The sequence below is a fragment of the Chiloscyllium plagiosum genome, unplaced genomic scaffold (assembly GCF_037043375.1).
Source record: "Chiloscyllium plagiosum isolate Xiang-an unplaced genomic scaffold, Cpla_swu_hap1 HiC_scaffold_22, whole genome shotgun sequence".
NCBI lineage: Eukaryota > Metazoa > Chordata > Chondrichthyes > Orectolobiformes > Hemiscylliidae > Chiloscyllium > Chiloscyllium plagiosum.
Window position 1 is genome coordinate 43,194,382 of NW_028270160.1, and position 16,280 is coordinate 43,210,661.

Below are 16,280 nucleotides of genomic sequence, written 5' to 3' on the forward strand. Positions count from 1 at the left end.
AGGTCATGTTGCAGCTGTACAGGACATTGGTTAGTCACTGTTGGATGTTGCCAGGGTTGGGGGATTTGAGCTATATGGAGGGGTTTGAGCATCGGAGGCTGAGGGATGGCCTTATAGAGGTTTGTAAAATTATGAGGGGCATGGATAGAATAAATAGGCAAAGTCTTTTCCCTGGGGTCGGGGAGTCCAGAACTAGAGGGCATAGGTTTAGGGTGAGAGGGGAAAGATATAAATACTGTACATCTCTATGACTCTATGACTCTTTAGTCAGCATGGACGAGTTGGACTGAAGGGTCTGTTTCTGTGCTGTACATCTCTATGACTCTATGACTCTAACTACTCATCAGGATTCCATCCACCGCCAACTCTATGACTCTTTAGTCAGCATGGACGAGTTGGACTGAAGGGTCTGTTTCTGTGCTGTACATCTCTATGACTCTATGACTCTAACTACTCATCAGGATTCCATCCACCGCCAATTCAATTTTAATCCATCCCAACAGCATTAGCAAACCTCGCAATGAGGATGATGGTTCTCTTTCTGTTCAGATGTGACTTGCATATTTCCCACTTCCTCCAGAAACAGTCTCAATACCTTAGCAATCTAAAGCCCTCCCTCCTACACTCTCTCTCCAGACACATATTCATTTGCTTTATCATTCGATTTCCTTTTGCACTATCGTATAACACCAGAAGTAATCTGGAGATTACTTCCTTTGAAGTTGTGTTTTTAAACTTCCTACCTAACACTCTAAAATCAGCTTGCTGGACCTCATTTCTCCTTTTTCCTTTGTCATTAGTACCAACATGGACCATAAACTCCGGCTGTGCACCTTCCTCCTTCTCCAAATGCCCTACATTCTGTAACAATCTTGATCCTGGCACCGGGGAAGCAACATATGATCCAGTGGCCATAGACATGTCTTCAGGAGTGTTTGTCTACTCTCCTCACTAACAAACCCTTACCACTATTGCCCTCCACACTTCTCCCCCACCCTCTCCACCTAGATGATCAAGGCTAAAAAATGGTTTGGAAGCGAGGTGGTTTTGAGAAACTCCCTAACTGTCTCTCTCGTTCCCATCTTTTGTCTGGCAAATATCCAATACCTCTCTGCCTGCACTTCCTTATGCTGCAGGGTTACCACATCCTGAAATATGCCATCCAAGAAACCCTCAGATTTGTGATTACACCATAGTGCCCCTTGTTGACGCTTCAAGTTTCTAAAGTTGGAACTCCATCCCTGTGGCATTGTGGGTCTACCTATCGCAATGGACTGCGACAGTTCAAGAAGCCAATTCACCATGATCTTCTCAAGGGTCAAGTGGGGCTAGGCAGTAAACGCTGGCTCAGCTAGCGACATCCACATCCAAGAACGGAATAAAAATACGTAATTTCTACAAATTCTGATTTCTAAAATATTATCTTTTGCATAATATCCAGTCAAGTTGAAGATTGGAATATTAGGAATTTCTTTGGAAGGAAAGTAACTTGTGTGTGTATGTGTGTGTGTGTGTCTGTGTCTGTGTGTCAGTGTGGATGGCTGTATGTGTGTGTGTACTGTGTTTCTGTGTGTCTGTCTGTCTGTGTATATCTGTGTGTGTGCGTATGTGTATCTGTGTGTGTCTGTGTGTGTGTGTCTGTGTTTGTGTTTGTTTGCATCTGTGTCTGTGTGTGTGTGCGCGTGCATGTGTGTCTGTGTGTCTATGTATCTGTGTATGTATGTGTATCTGTGTGTGAATGTGTCTGTGTGTGTGTTATATGGAACTAAAAGTTTAAATGTTACAACGATTTTGTGTATTGCTGCCAAAATAAAGATTTACATGACAACTGTTGTTTAGTAACACACAAATAATGCATTTATGACAGTAGTTAGGCTTTAGTTTTTTCAATCATGTAATATTGTGAGCTCCCTAAACAATCCAGGTTAAATCAGAGTGATTAAATTTGAATTTGCAATGGCCCTCTGCCAGGATCATGTACTGGCCAGAATGTATCTGAGCATGTTGGCTCACCATGAATGCTGTAAAGTTACTTTCATTTTATCCACATTATTATCAATCAAACACACGATATGACACAGGTTTCTGCTTTCTAACATCTCTGGCAAGCTCAGATTGGAGATAGAATTGCATTTGAAGTCTGATAATGCCGTTGGAGTATGATGAAATTTAGGGTGAAAAACATTGAGCTTGACTAAAGTGTCTTGTGGTGCAATGGCAGTGTTCCTACACCCCGGGCCAAAAGATATGGATTCAAGTCCCATCGCTCCAGGAGGTATGGCACAACACATACAATCAGGTTTATTAAAATACTGTAACTCAAGTTTGATCAAACGTTGCTCCTGTTCAAACTCAGTAGTAAAGCAGATTTGAAGATAACATGAGCTTATGGGGAGGCAGTAATGTAATGTTAGTTCAGAGTCCCTGGCTAACATTCTGTGGACATGGGCTTGAAACTTACCATGGCAGATGGCAAAATGTGAATTGACTGAAGTATGAAATAAAAAAACCTGACCTAATGGTGGCCACATAATCACTGTCATTTGCCATAAAACCTATCATGCTTACAGACTGGAGGCCCGTGACCAGTGGAGTGCCACAAGTGGAGTGACAGTGGAGTGTCATTTACATAAATGATTTGGATGTGACCATAAGAGGTACAGTTAGTAAGTTTGCAGATGACCCAAAATTGGAGGTGTAGTGCACGGCAAAGAGGGTTACCTCAGATTACAACATGATCTGGACCAGATGGGCCAATGGGCTGAGAAGTGGCAGGTGGAGTTTAATTCAAATAAATGTGAGGTGCTGCACTTTGGGAAAGCAAATCTTAGCAGGACTTATACACTTAATGGTAATGTCCTAGAGAGTGTTGCTGAACAAAGAGGACTTGGAGTGCAAGTTCATAGCTCCTTGAAAGTGGAGTCGCAGGTAGATAGGATAGTGAAGAAGGCGTATGGTATGCTTTCCTTTATTGGTCAGAGTATTGAGCACAGGAATTGGGAGGTCATGTTGTGACTGTACAGGATATTGTTTAGGCCACTGTTGGAATATTGCATGCAGTTCTGGTCTCCTTCCTACCGGAACGATGTGAAACTTGAAAGGGTTCAGAAAGGATTTACAAGGATGTTGCCAGGGTTGGAAGATTTGAGCTATAGGGAGAGGCTGAACAGGCTGGGGTTGTTTTCCCTGGAGCGTCGGAGGCTGAGGGGTGACCTTATTGAGGTTTACAACATTATGAGGGGCATGGATAGGATAAATAGACAAAGTCTTTTCCCTGGGGTCGGGGAGTCCAGAACTAGAGGGCATAGGTTTAGGGTGAGAGGGGAAAGTTATAAAAGAGACCTAAGGGGCAACTTTTTCCACGCAGAGAGTGGTACGTGTATAGAATGAGCTGCCAGAGGCTGTGGTGGAGGCTGGTACAATTGCATCATTTAAGAGGCATTTGGATGGGTATATGAATAGGAAGGGTTTGGATGGATATGGGCCAGGTGCTGGCAGGTGGGACTAGATTGGGTTGGGATATCTGGTCGGCATGGACAGGTTGGACCAAAGGGTCTATTTCCATGCTGTACATCTCTATGACTCTATGACTCTACAAATTTTCTTTTGGAAAGAAAAATGCCATCCTTACTTAGCCTAGCCTACATATGACTCCAGGCCCACAGCAAGGGGTTGATTCCTAACTTCCCTCTTGGTAATTAGGGATAGATATTAATTGTTGACTGAGCCAGCAATGTCCTCATCCCATGAGCAAATTTTAAAAATGTCAGTTTCTACCATTGGCATTTTACAAAACTACTTTGAATCATGTCCAGGGGCTTTATGAACAGTTGCCTGTCTTGATTTTCTTTGAACATAACCAGTTCTTGACCAAGTGGTGACAAGAGATTTTTAAAAGAAAAGCAAGAGCTAATTAATTATGAAGTAATTAACTAGTTATGGATGTTGTATATGAATATCAATTGGATTAAAAAAAGGATGAGCTGTTGGAAGCTGGTAGAGATGCTTCAGTATGATTTGGAGAAGCTGAGTGGGGAAATGCATGGCAGATGTGGTTAAATGTGTGGTTATCTGCTCTGGGAACAGGAAGGCATCTGAATAGTGGTAAATTGAGACCTGGGTGTCCTGGTACTCAAGTCGCTGAAGGTAAGCATGCAGGTGCAGCAGGCAGTAAAGAAGGCAAACAGTGTGTTGGCCTTCACAGAGAGAGGATTCAAGTGCAGAAGCAGGGACACCCTCTTGCAATTATGCCAGGCCTTGGTGAGACCACACCTAGAATATTGTGTGCAGTTCTGGTCTCCTTATCTGAAGAGGGACATTCTTGCTATTGAGGGAGTACAACAAAGCTTTACCAGACTGATTCCTGAGATGGTAGGACTAATGTATGAGGAGAAGTTGAATTGGTTAAGATTATATTCACTGAAGTTCAGAAGAATGAGGGGGGTATCTTATAGAAACCTATAACAGTCTAACAGGACTAGACAGAGTAAGGCACTCCAGAACCAGAGGCCACAGCCTAAGGATAAGGGGTAAATAGCTTCAGAGAGTGGTGAGCCTGTAGGATTTGTAGTCAAGGCCAAAACATTGTATCATTTCAAGAAGGAGTTAGAGATAACATTTGAGCCTAAAGAGGTCCAAGGATATGGGTAAAAGCAGGACTAGCCTTTTGAATTGAATGATTCATCATAATGAATGGCACAGCATGTTCAAAGGGCTGAATGGCCTATTCCTGCTCCTATTTTCTGTGTTTTTGGGTAATCGCAATTGGCTAAGTTGAATTTAACCTGCCTTTTGTTTCCAGAACATACAAGGGCATTTTTCCACATTGTTGGTAGTGCCAGAGTTGCAGTAATGCAGGAACAGCTTGATTAGACTAGTTGGAGGCTGACATCAGTGATGCTGGGTACCTGAAGAGGATGTCAAGATGAATCATTTACTCAGCACCTCTGGCTGAAGATGATTGCACATAATTCTGCTGGGTGGGGCTCATCCATTCATCCATTGTTGAGGGTGGGAATATTTGTGAAGCCTTCTCTTCCAATTATTTATTTCATTGTATACAACCATTCACCGCTGGATGTGACAGGACTGCAGAGCTTAGATCTGACCCAATAGCTATGGGATTGTTTAGATCTATCAATTGATGCTTGCCACTGTTTGAAGTTCAAGTATGTGTTGTAACTTCAGCACATTAACACCTCAATTTTATGCGTGCCTGGTGCTGCTCCTGATATCCTCTCCTGTGTTCTTCATTGAATAAGTGTCTGTGGCAGGAAATCACTCTAAATATAAAACATGCATAGTTTCATGACACCTGGAGTACTGGCTGCCTGTACTTAGCGATAGGACTGTCATCTTTGCTTTTAATCATGATCGTTTTCTTAGTATTTAGTATTCTTACTTTAGTGATGACAAATATGGTTGAACAAATCTTTGCAATACAGTTTAGAAAAACATAAAATGAAGTATTCGACTCAAGCAAAGTGTTGTGGATGCTGGAGATGTGAAATCAAAACAGGAGATGCAGGAGAAACTCAACAGACCTGGTTACATTTGCAAAAGGAGAAACAAAATTAACATTTCAAATCTAACATGTCTCATTTTCAGAGGTTTTACTAAGGTAGTAGAGACTTGATATTTGCCCCAGCTAACTTGACCCCTGATCCAGTGACAATCTTTTCACTTGCAGATGCCTTCTTTTCTTAAAAAGGCAGTTCCTGAACAAGGCATTGAAACTGTATAATAATCATTGTGTAACTGCTGGTAGCAAGTGGGACTTATCAAACATGGTTGAAGGTATTAGGATTGGTAAGGTGGTTGTCGGGTAACTTGAGATTGTGTGGATGCAGACATGCTTTTTTTAAAGGATGTCAGATTATAGGAGTGAGCATTTATAAACTTGTTACTTCCCATTTCTTTTCTTGTGTAGTATGAACTGCCCTCTTACAGACATTGTATTTTCTTTCCTTCTGCATTTTACCCCTTTTCTTCTGTTTTCCGAGTTACCTCTTTTATGAGATAGGTTTTCCTTGTCATGAACGCTATGACTTGTTTCACCCTCCTTTATTACCTATCTCCTTAAAGCAACAGCTGGTGGAATACCAAATGTCAACAATATTTTAAGGAGCCTGGACAATAAATAGTGAGACTTATTCGGCTGGGCCTCCATCACAATTGATCCTGTTGGCTTCTTCTTTCAATAGCCACATGCTCATATTTACAGTACTGATTGCTGGATTCAGAAAAAGAAACACAGGCAGTTTTCCCCGTCTTTAGATAAGCCAGCTCAGCACAAGCCAAGGACAGAACTCCCACGAGAAACATGTACTTGCAGAGACATTTTTTCTCTTTTTTTCAAAAGGCATTTCATTAAACTTTCTCTTGCCCCTATATTACTGATGTTTGATTCTATTCATAATTTTGAACATGTTGGTTTAATGGTTTCATTGCATTGACGACGTTGTATAACTTTGTGGTGAACAAGTTATTAATATTGCCACTGTGAACTTTCATAAAATTATAGAATCCTTACAATGTGAAACAGGCTGTTTTGGGCCCAACAAGTCCACACCGATCGCCTGAACAGTATCCCACCCAGAAACACTCCCCTATATTTACTCCTGACCAATGCACCCAGCCATAGTGTTCAGAAAAACACTCCGGGCAATTTAGCATGGCCAATTCACTTAACCTGCACATCTTTGGACTGTGGAAGGAAACTGGAGCACCCGGAGGAAATCCACACAGACATAGGGAGAATGTTCAATCTCCACACAGACAGTCGCCCGAGGTTGGAATCAAACCCGAGTTCCTGGCGCTGTGAGGCAGCAATTGTACCTAATTGAGACACATGACAGCGTGGACTGTATATTCTTGTCCTTTGACAGACTGGCCCAATTGCCTTGGAGCAAAAGGTTCATTGAAATGTCCTCATTCTACACAACCCGAAACCTGCTAGAAGAATGATGATTTAAATCATAGCACCAACTGCAATCTACAATTTTAAAAAAAGATAAGAGCTAAAACATAATGCATACTTTAGAGCTTCATCTATTAATTTTTTACATTGTTAAAAGAAACATGAGATTGATTTAACCTTTAACAGCATAGGAAAATGAGTTAATGTTTTGTCCAGGTTTTTATGGGCTGCCTGATATTCTGTTCTATTGAAGTCAATAGAAAACAAACTTGGTCAGAGTGTGCAATGAGTTGCTGATTTGCAAAAGCCTATTTTGTACCATCACCAAAGACCAATTCCACTCTTGTGGAGCAATAGAGAATTGAGGTACGTTACAATCCACATTGGACAAGGAGTATAGTTTGGGGCAGAACACAGCCATGAGACATCTTTTTGTTCATTTTCTCTCTATTCTCTCTTTCATTTATCACCTCCTCTCCCACCCCCCAACACACACACACAGCTCTGCAGCAGTCAGGTAACGTGAGAGAAGGACAGATGTTTGAGGTCATTCCTGGGAATTACCCCCAATTCACCCTTACTAAATTAGTCAGAGCTGATCCCACACCAGTCCGTTTAGTTACTAGTGTAAGGCCTCAAAGAACTAAATGTGTCAAGGCAATCTGTCCCAGAGGGAGTAATTACCTTCTTAACACAGATCCAACATTCTTCCTGGAGAACGAAGAGATATTTTTACTTAAGTCCTTAGTCTCATGAGGACCTTGAATTCCCTCCTCAGAATGGCTTTGTATTAGTCTGACATTACCTGCAAATGTGGGGCACAACCCCAATTATAAAATGGTGCTGTTCCTGGGCTTCAAGACAGGGTCACTTCAATGTACTTGAATTCCATCTACAAGTCCCAGAGACCATCCCAAACCTTTGAATAGATGAGCAGAGTTTTAGCTTTATTGTCCACATACTTCTGTTCATTTTTGACATTTTACATACTTTAACATTCATATATTTTGCTACTTTTCATAACTTGCTTTTAACAAAATAAGCAGTTAAAATAATCTTGAAAAATCAGCATTATCAGTTTATTACAGGAAGAAGTCGCAAGGTGGCAGCAGATTGCAATATTTCTAAATGCTTTACTCCACTTTGTATGCTTAGGGCTATTGTGTTTACCAAGTAGACTAACATTAAAGATGTTCATTTTCACCCAGATAAACCAATCAACCTGAAATGAACTGGGCCATCTATTTGTGAGCTTCATCTTTGATGTAGTGACCTAAAGTTATAGTTTTGATCCTTTTGGGAAGGATGAATCATAGGGATTGTCTGCATGGATCTAATTTATAAAATCAGTCAAATGTATTTCATTTACAATCATTTTAGCTCCTTGGCTTGATCATCAAACATTGAAGTATGCTATTATAAAGTAGAGAATTTTCATGAAGTTTTAGTTTTACTTGTTACAGTCACTGTTCTATATTTGTTATAATTTCCTTTTGGCCAGTTTGTCTGGGAGCTCACCTCATCCCCACGCATTCACTGCAAAGCCATGCCTGAAGTCACAAATCAAGTTTTGGATAGATGTAGCTGAGTTGTTAGTATTCTACAAGATTAAAACAGGAGCAATAGGTCCAGGCCGGTTACAATGTGAACAGGAAGCAGGGTAAAATTTTCCTACTCTGTCACAAACAGTACCCCATTCTAACTCAGAACATCCACAAATTTCCACGTCTGTGAAAACCAATTCTATCAGCTATTTGAATCACAGCTCAGCTTGATGATTGAGATGGACAATAATAGAATACAAGATCACAATAACGTGAACAATGTGTACAATGCAGCAAAATTAGTTTTGTCAAACAGAAACATTTCACTCACCTTTTCTTCTTTTGAACTGAGGAATGTCCTTATGGAGGTTTATAAAATCATGAGGAGATGGATAGGGTGAATAGCCAAGGTGTTTATTTCCCCCTGGTGGGGGGAGTCCAAAACAAGAGGGAATAGGTTTAAGATGAGAAGGGAAAGATTTTAAAAGGATCTGAGAGGTAACGTTTTCACACAGAGGGTAGTGTGTGTATGGAACAAGCTGCCAGAAGGGGTGGTGGTGGCTGGTACAACTATAGCATTTAAAAAGGCATCTGACTTGGTTTTTGAATAGGAAGGGTTTAGAGGGATATGGGCCAAATGCTGGCAAATGACTAGCTCAGATTGGATTGTCTGGTCAACACAGTCAAGTAGACCAAAGGCTCTGTTTCTGTGCTGTATGACTCAAGGACCCTATGACTCTATAACTTGTATGTTAGGAAAATGATTTAATGTTCCTCAATAAGCTTCAGGTAAGGCTGTCAGAGGCATCAGAGAGTAATATTTTCATTTCACAAGTTTAATTTGATCTGAGCCTGGACTCTGCATTATCCTTCTTTTGTGTTTCTACCCATTTCGCCCATGGAGGGAAATAACTGAAGGGAATGGTACTTCAGAAAATGGATAATGTAGTCAACACTTCTTCATCTCTGAGATTTAGGGTGGGGTCAAATCAGCAACTTCTATTTGAATGGTGGCTTCAACATAGTAACATACTCTGGGTTCTTCACAGGAGTATATAATCAGACAAAAGCACATTCAGAATTATGTGAAATATCTCTTTGTATCCCTTGCTTGTGAATATGACAAATTGAGGCATAATACTGGATGTAAATGATGAATTTGCACCACCATTATAATTATAGAAGTATATTGATAGAGATTGTACTGAAAATGAGAGTCTACAGCTATCAGTAAAAATAAAACCGATTGGTTTATGCTTTTAAATAAGGAGAAAGCTGAGGGATAAGCTTTCATGTCATGAAGATGTTTGATAACCTAGATGTAAGGAAATGTGCTTCCTTTACAGGTCAGATCGACATCAAAGACTCAAGCCCCTTCCTGGGATGATTTGACCAAAGGTCTCCACCATTATCTCAATCAATCACTGCTTTCAAATTCCCTCCACTGGCTTTTGCCCAAAACATTGACTCTCCTGCTCCTCAGATGCTGCCTGACATACTGCGTTTTTCCAGCACCATGCTGTCAATTCTAATCTCCAGCATCTGTATTAGTCTATTATTACTTCGCCTAATAGACCTACACCCCTCATTTTGCTTGTGAAAGTGACAGAAACTGTGAGCCTGAGATCTGTCATTACTAATGAGCAATGAAGCTTTAGTAGCTTCACAGTTTGGAATATTGGCGCAGCATATTAAAATTTTGTGATCTTCGTGAACTTTTATTCCTCTCTAAGCAACAGTATTTATTGACACGAATATAATGGACTGTGTGAGAAAGCTCGGGGGACTGAGGGTAATAAAAGATGAAATTAATACAATTGGAATGCATCTGATACACTAGAAGTTTTAAGGATTGAATGGAGGGAGTATATCAAGATTTTTTGATTTGACATTCCTCCTTGAGACTGCACTCCCAGGAACAGTGAATTTTCTAGTGAAAGGAATGAAATTGTATTGGAGAATGAGTTAAGAATAAATCAAAGTTCCTACTTTGAGGGTTGTGACCCAAACATTTTCCGTGATTTCCTGTATCATTGGTAAAAATGAGTTTTTTAAGAAATGTTCAGTTTTAAATGGAGATCTGTTTTGTATGTGATTAATTAAAGAAATTTTAAAGTATTTTTAAGAGGTGGAAATGTGAAATAAAAGCAGGAAATATTGGAAAGAATAGATCTGTCAACCTCGCTGTCAAATGAACATTTTGGGGCTGACTCTGCCTTCAAATTGAAACTTAAAATTTGAACACAACAATAGTTTGCATTTATATAGAACTTTCCAATATACTTTGCAACCAACAAAAAAAGAAAAGTGGGAACCTTTTTGCACAAGATAAGAATTTTGATTTAAACAGCATTTTAACATAGAAAATGTTCTAAACTACTTCAAGAAGGAGTTAAATTAGTTCCTCAGGCTAAAGGGATCAAAGGATATGGGGCGAAAGCAGGAGCAAGATATTGAGTTGGACGAACAGCCATAATCGGATTGAATGATGGAGCAGGTTCGAAAGGTTGATTGGCCTATCCTTGCTTCTATTTTCTATGTCTCTATCCTTCTCAGGAGCGTAGGCTGGCAAAAATTCAACTACAATTCAAGGAAGGCATGATTATGGGTGGCACGATGGCTCAGTGGTTAGCACAGCTGCCTCACAGCGCTGGAGACCCTGGTTCGATTTCCGCCTTGGGTGACTGTCTGGATGGAGTTTGCATATTCTCCCTGTGTCTGTGTGGGTTTCTTCTGATTTCCTCCCACAATCCAAAGATGTGCAGGTCAGGTGAATTGGCTATGCTACGTTGCCCATAGTAAGTGTAGGGTAGGGGAATGGGTCTGGGTGGATTACTCTTCAGAGGATTGGTGTGGACTTGTTGGGCTGAAGGGCCTGTTTCTATACTGTAGGGAATCTAATCTAAAAGCTTGATCAAAGAGTGAGATTTTAGATTCATTGGGCAGGATGTTGAAGCTGTGGATGCGATTCAGAGGAGTGGTCTAATTCCAGGTCTGACACTGAGCTCTGCTCTTTAATGTGCTAATATTCTAAGCTGCAGCTAATTAAAGGTCAGGGTGGTGGTGTTCCTATGTATCTGCTGCTCTTGTCCTTCTAGATGGAAGTGGTCATGGGTTTGGGAGGTGCTGTCTCAAGATCTTTGGTGAATTTCGACAGAGCATCTTGTAAATGGATATTACTGCTCTACCAAGTGCTGATGGTGGAGGGAATGGATGTTTATGGATGTAGTGCCAATTAAGTGGGCTACTTTGCCCTAAATAGTGTCAAGCTTCTTGAGTATTGTTGTAGCTGCATTCATTCAGGCAAATGAGAGTATTGCATCACACTCCTGACTCGTACCATGTAGATAATGGACAGGTTTTGGGAAGTCAGAAGGTGAGCTACATGCTGCCATATTCTTAGATTTTGACCTGCTCTTGTAGTCATTGTGTTTAAATGGCAAGTCCAGTTGGGTTTCTGGTCAATGATAATCCACAGATGGTGATTATAAGGGATTCAATGGTGTTAATACCAATGAATGTCAAGGAATGGTGGTTAGATGGTCAGTTATTGGCGATGGTCATATCTGTAAATTTACAGGATATGGAGGAACAATACTGCCCCTTCTGCTTGAGGAGGACTGCTGCGTTGCCAGTTAGCTTTCCGCAAAAGCTGTTCTCACTTCCCTCAGCTGGGGACACCCCGCCATCCAGGGTTAAACCTGTAACTTGGGTTAAATGTAAGTCTTTCAGCCAGGATCATATTTAAAACTGGCAACCCACTAGCCTGGGATATAACCAGTTGGAGGTGAATGAGGTCAGGTTTAAGATTTTCAATTCGAACACTCTGATCTCAAATCCAACGATCTTGGGAAGTTAAAATTACCCGCTCAGTGCACAAAATAATGTTAAGGAGATTCAAATTTTTGCATCAAAAGCAACACTAGGCTGCAATGTAGTACAAGTGTATGACATCAGGTACACTGTAAATGCAGTCACCATCATGTCTGGAATGTAATCCTTATCTGGAAAGCTTAAAAAAATCAGATCGTCCCCCTGCTCTGCCATTTGAATATTGATGGTTGAAAAGAACTGACCTCCTTTCCCAGCTATTTTCAATCATTAAGAGATTTGTCTGGCAGTCAGAAGCCAAGGACGTGTGAATAAATGTCATCATTTTCTCAGGCACTCAGCAGTATCAAGAATGGGCAGAATAAGCAGTTACCTTCTTGAATTATTAAAGAGTGGTCAATGTAGTAAAACATATACAGGTAGCGATTTTTCATGTCACATTGTTTTGTGCAATTAAAATGATACCTGACTTAATTTGAATTTTACAGACGGCTGTATGACGGGGAAAACGAGATACACGATTTGATGCTACAGGATCACGTCTTTCACTCCTGGAAGGAAAACACCACCTGATCAATATCTTGTACATTACTTCAATTGTCTTGTATGTCAGAATATCTCTTGACAGAAAAATCAGCTTAAAATAAAATATACTTTATGCAGTCAACGTAAAAGTATATCTCAGTCATGAAGTCTCATCTTTAAATAGCCATTTCTTTAATTATTTGTTAACAGTTCAGATGAACTGCTCCATACTCAGTGATTATAAATGCCTTGCCAGCAAATTCTTTAGCCTGTCGTTATTGTCCTTGTCTGTCCTGGATTTCTGTTCAAAAATGTGTTACTAGGAGATAATCAAATGTATCTAATATAAGTATCAGTGAAAAAGGAAGCACATTGATAGCATTCACAGGCTCATTCCCATGAAACCTGTGTTAGAGCACATCGATTGCCAGAAGCCGTGTTTTGAACAAGAATAGCTTGTGCCACGGGTACTGCAATATATGAAGGGAACTGATATGGGCAACGGTGCTCTTGGCTCCATGTAGTCCAAACCTTCACTGGTGCTGCAACAAAACAAGTATTGAATACTGGGGAAAAGTAAAGATTTGGAAGGATCTCAAATTTAAAGTGGCATTGTGCTGTAAAACTGACTTGTATGTCATTATATGTTGTAAACAGAAAGCACAAATGAGGTTTTGTCTGTCGGTATGGAGGTGAAGTTTGGTGTTTCTTTCTGCGGAGGGAATGTTGGCTAGGACACTCCAAAATTATTGAAATAAAGTTACGTCTTTTTACTTCCCAATGAAAGAAGCAAAAGGAGTGCGTATTAACTTGTTTTCTGAAGGACTGTGCCTCCATCAAACAACATTCACTCCCCTTGACTATAACCAAAGTTGTGGGTTCATGTCCTGAACTAGAAACTGAAACCTTAAAATGGTGAGAGTCTTTGGAATGTAAGAAGCAACATTGGAACAAGAGGAAGCCATTCAGCAACTCAGTCTTGATCTGTCATTTAATAATGTAATGGCTGATCTGATCTTAACTACTTTCCGTGGTTTTGGATCTCTATCCTAGATTTTTTGTATCTATCACTTAGCTTTGAAATTTTCAATAGAATTTACCTCCACATTTTTATTTGGTGGAGAGACTTCCAGATTTCAACTACCCTTTGTTACCAATTGAACAAAACAACATTTTAAAAATAGGAAAAAGGCAGATGTTATTTTAACGTGAGTCAATAGTCAAATCAGTTCAGTGCCTCAATTAGCACATGCTGATGCTTTCAATTGATACTTTTTTTTGTTTTGTATGAATGCCTGAGAATAATGCTAATGTAGAATTTCAGTGCATAGCATTGTGTATTTCTCATTTTCAACAGCTGAATACTACTTTGAAGTTGAGGTCCTGGTAAATGTTTTTGCACTTTAGCCCTGTCAGATTGGACTACTGGTTGGAGCTGAATTACCCTATCTATATAGATTTAAATGAGAGCTCTCTGTCTTTTAACATTTTGTGATGCGTTGTTGTAGAACTTGATACAGGGATGTAATCCTGTGCTTGTCTCAAATGCTGTGCACTTATTGTATTCTGGAAGCTTCATACATTTAAATATGCTCATTTAATTTATTCCTCTTATCGGGCTGATGCAGAAAGTGGAGTTTTAAGGGTAGATTTAAAAAACTGTTGCAGAGAAAACATGATGCAATTTTCTCTATTCCTTGGAACATTTGCATGGTGTCTAAAATGAAATATCTTCTTCAAACTATTAAAATCTATTAAGATTGAGGATTTCAATATGTTTACATTGCTCACCAAAGGCTGGATTTAATCAGACACCAATCTCAACATCAGACAATTCTATTTGATAATACTTTAGTTCACAAATCTCACCTTAGGTGGGAAACTAACCATATTTCAGCAAAGAGTCATTTTTGCTGGGTTTCATCAAGGGTTTATCACTGCTTGCAAGTTTGGTTGGTGAACAGACACTGACTTTGTCCACAGTTGCAGTCATTTTCCATTTGTAGATCACATTTAGCACTTGGCAGGCGATGCAGGATACTGTAGGGCTTGCTGGGCTCTAAGTACCAGGCTCAGCCTCGACATCAGGTTCCCGACCATGAACCGTCAGATCACCTTTTACTTCATACTGTCTGGACAGCCCATTCTGACTGAACCCTGCCTACTATCTCGAGCTACCACTCCAATTCTCATCCTGACACCTCAGCCCAGTTCTAAGGAAGAGTCACCAGATCTGAAACGTTAACTCTGATTTCTCTTCCCAGATGCTGCCAGACCTCCTGAGCTTTTCCAGCTTCCTCTGTTTTTGTACCTGAGCCCTCAAACTAGTTTGGTCATGCCCACATTGCGCTGCACTGACTCCTGTTGAGGCCATTGATGGTGACTGACTATCACAACACCTTTGGCAGCTCCCAAGCAATTTCATCTCCATCCTTCATGTGTAGAATATCCTCCTTCTTTATGCATTCCAGATTGCTTCCGCCAATCCCCAGCTTTCAATCCCCCACACACCTTCGGTGCTCACTCAGCTGATCCCAGTAATGTCTGTGGCCCACCTGCCTGACTGACATGAGGTGGAAAGCCCCAACTGATGACTGACCAGACCCCTTAATCTAGCTAAATTTGAGTGCTACATTTTGGAAATGCAAATCAGGGCAGGAATATACTCTTAAATGGTAAGGTCCTGGGGAGTGTTGATGAACAAAGAGACCTTGTAGTGCAGGTTTATAGTTCCTTGAAAATGGAATTGCAGCTAGGTAGGATAGTGAAGAAGGTGTTTGGTATTCTTCCCTTTATTGGTCAGTGCATTGAGTACAGGAGTTGGGAGGTCATGTTGCGGCTGTTCAGGACATTAGTTAGGCCACTATTGAAATTCTGTGTGCAATTCTGGTTTTCCTGCTATAGGAAAGATGTTAAACTTGAAGGGGTTCTGAAAAGATTTACAAGAATGTTGCCAGGATTGTGCTTTTGGGAGAAGCTGAATAGGCTGGGTCTACTTTCCTTGGAGCATTGGAGGTTGAGGGGGTGATCTTTGAGGTTTATAAAATCATGAGGTGTTCGGATAAGGTAAACAGACAGGTTCTTTTATCATGGGGTGGGGGAGTTCAAATCCAGGGGCCAATGGTTTAAAGTGAGAGGGGAAAGATTTAAAAGGGACCTAAGGGACAACTTCTTCACTCAGAGGGTGGTGCATGTGTGGAATGACCTGCCAGAGGAAGTGGTGGCGGCTGGTACAATGACGACATTTGAAAGGTATCTGGATGAATAGGAAGGGCGAAGACAGATTTGAGCCATACGCTGGCAAATGGGACGAGATTAATTTAGAATATCTAGTCACATGGACAATTAAGATTAAAGGATCTGTTTCTGTGTTGCACATCTCTGTGACTCTATGACTATTTTCCTTAGACTTTGAGACATGGCCATTTGGTTGATGCACGTGTAGAGTGCTTGCTGTGTAG

The 16,280-nt window shown here is 40.6% G+C and overlaps 1 protein-coding gene across 3 annotated transcripts in view; it reads left to right on the forward strand.

The window, feature by feature from the left end:
* kndc1 (kinase non-catalytic C-lobe domain containing 1) overlaps positions 1 to 16,280 on the forward strand; it is a 354,394-nt gene that overhangs the window by 328,315 nt on the left and 9,799 nt on the right. The window contains exon 31 of one of the 3 annotated variants that reach the window (XR_006314907.2): positions 12,783 to 12,898. The gene's annotated coding sequence lies outside the window, so the exon portion shown is untranslated. Of the gene's footprint in view, positions 1 to 12,782; positions 13,366 to 16,280 lie in introns of those variants that run through there. The other 2 variants (XR_015760947.1, XR_006314906.2) reach the window with 2 other exon arrangements.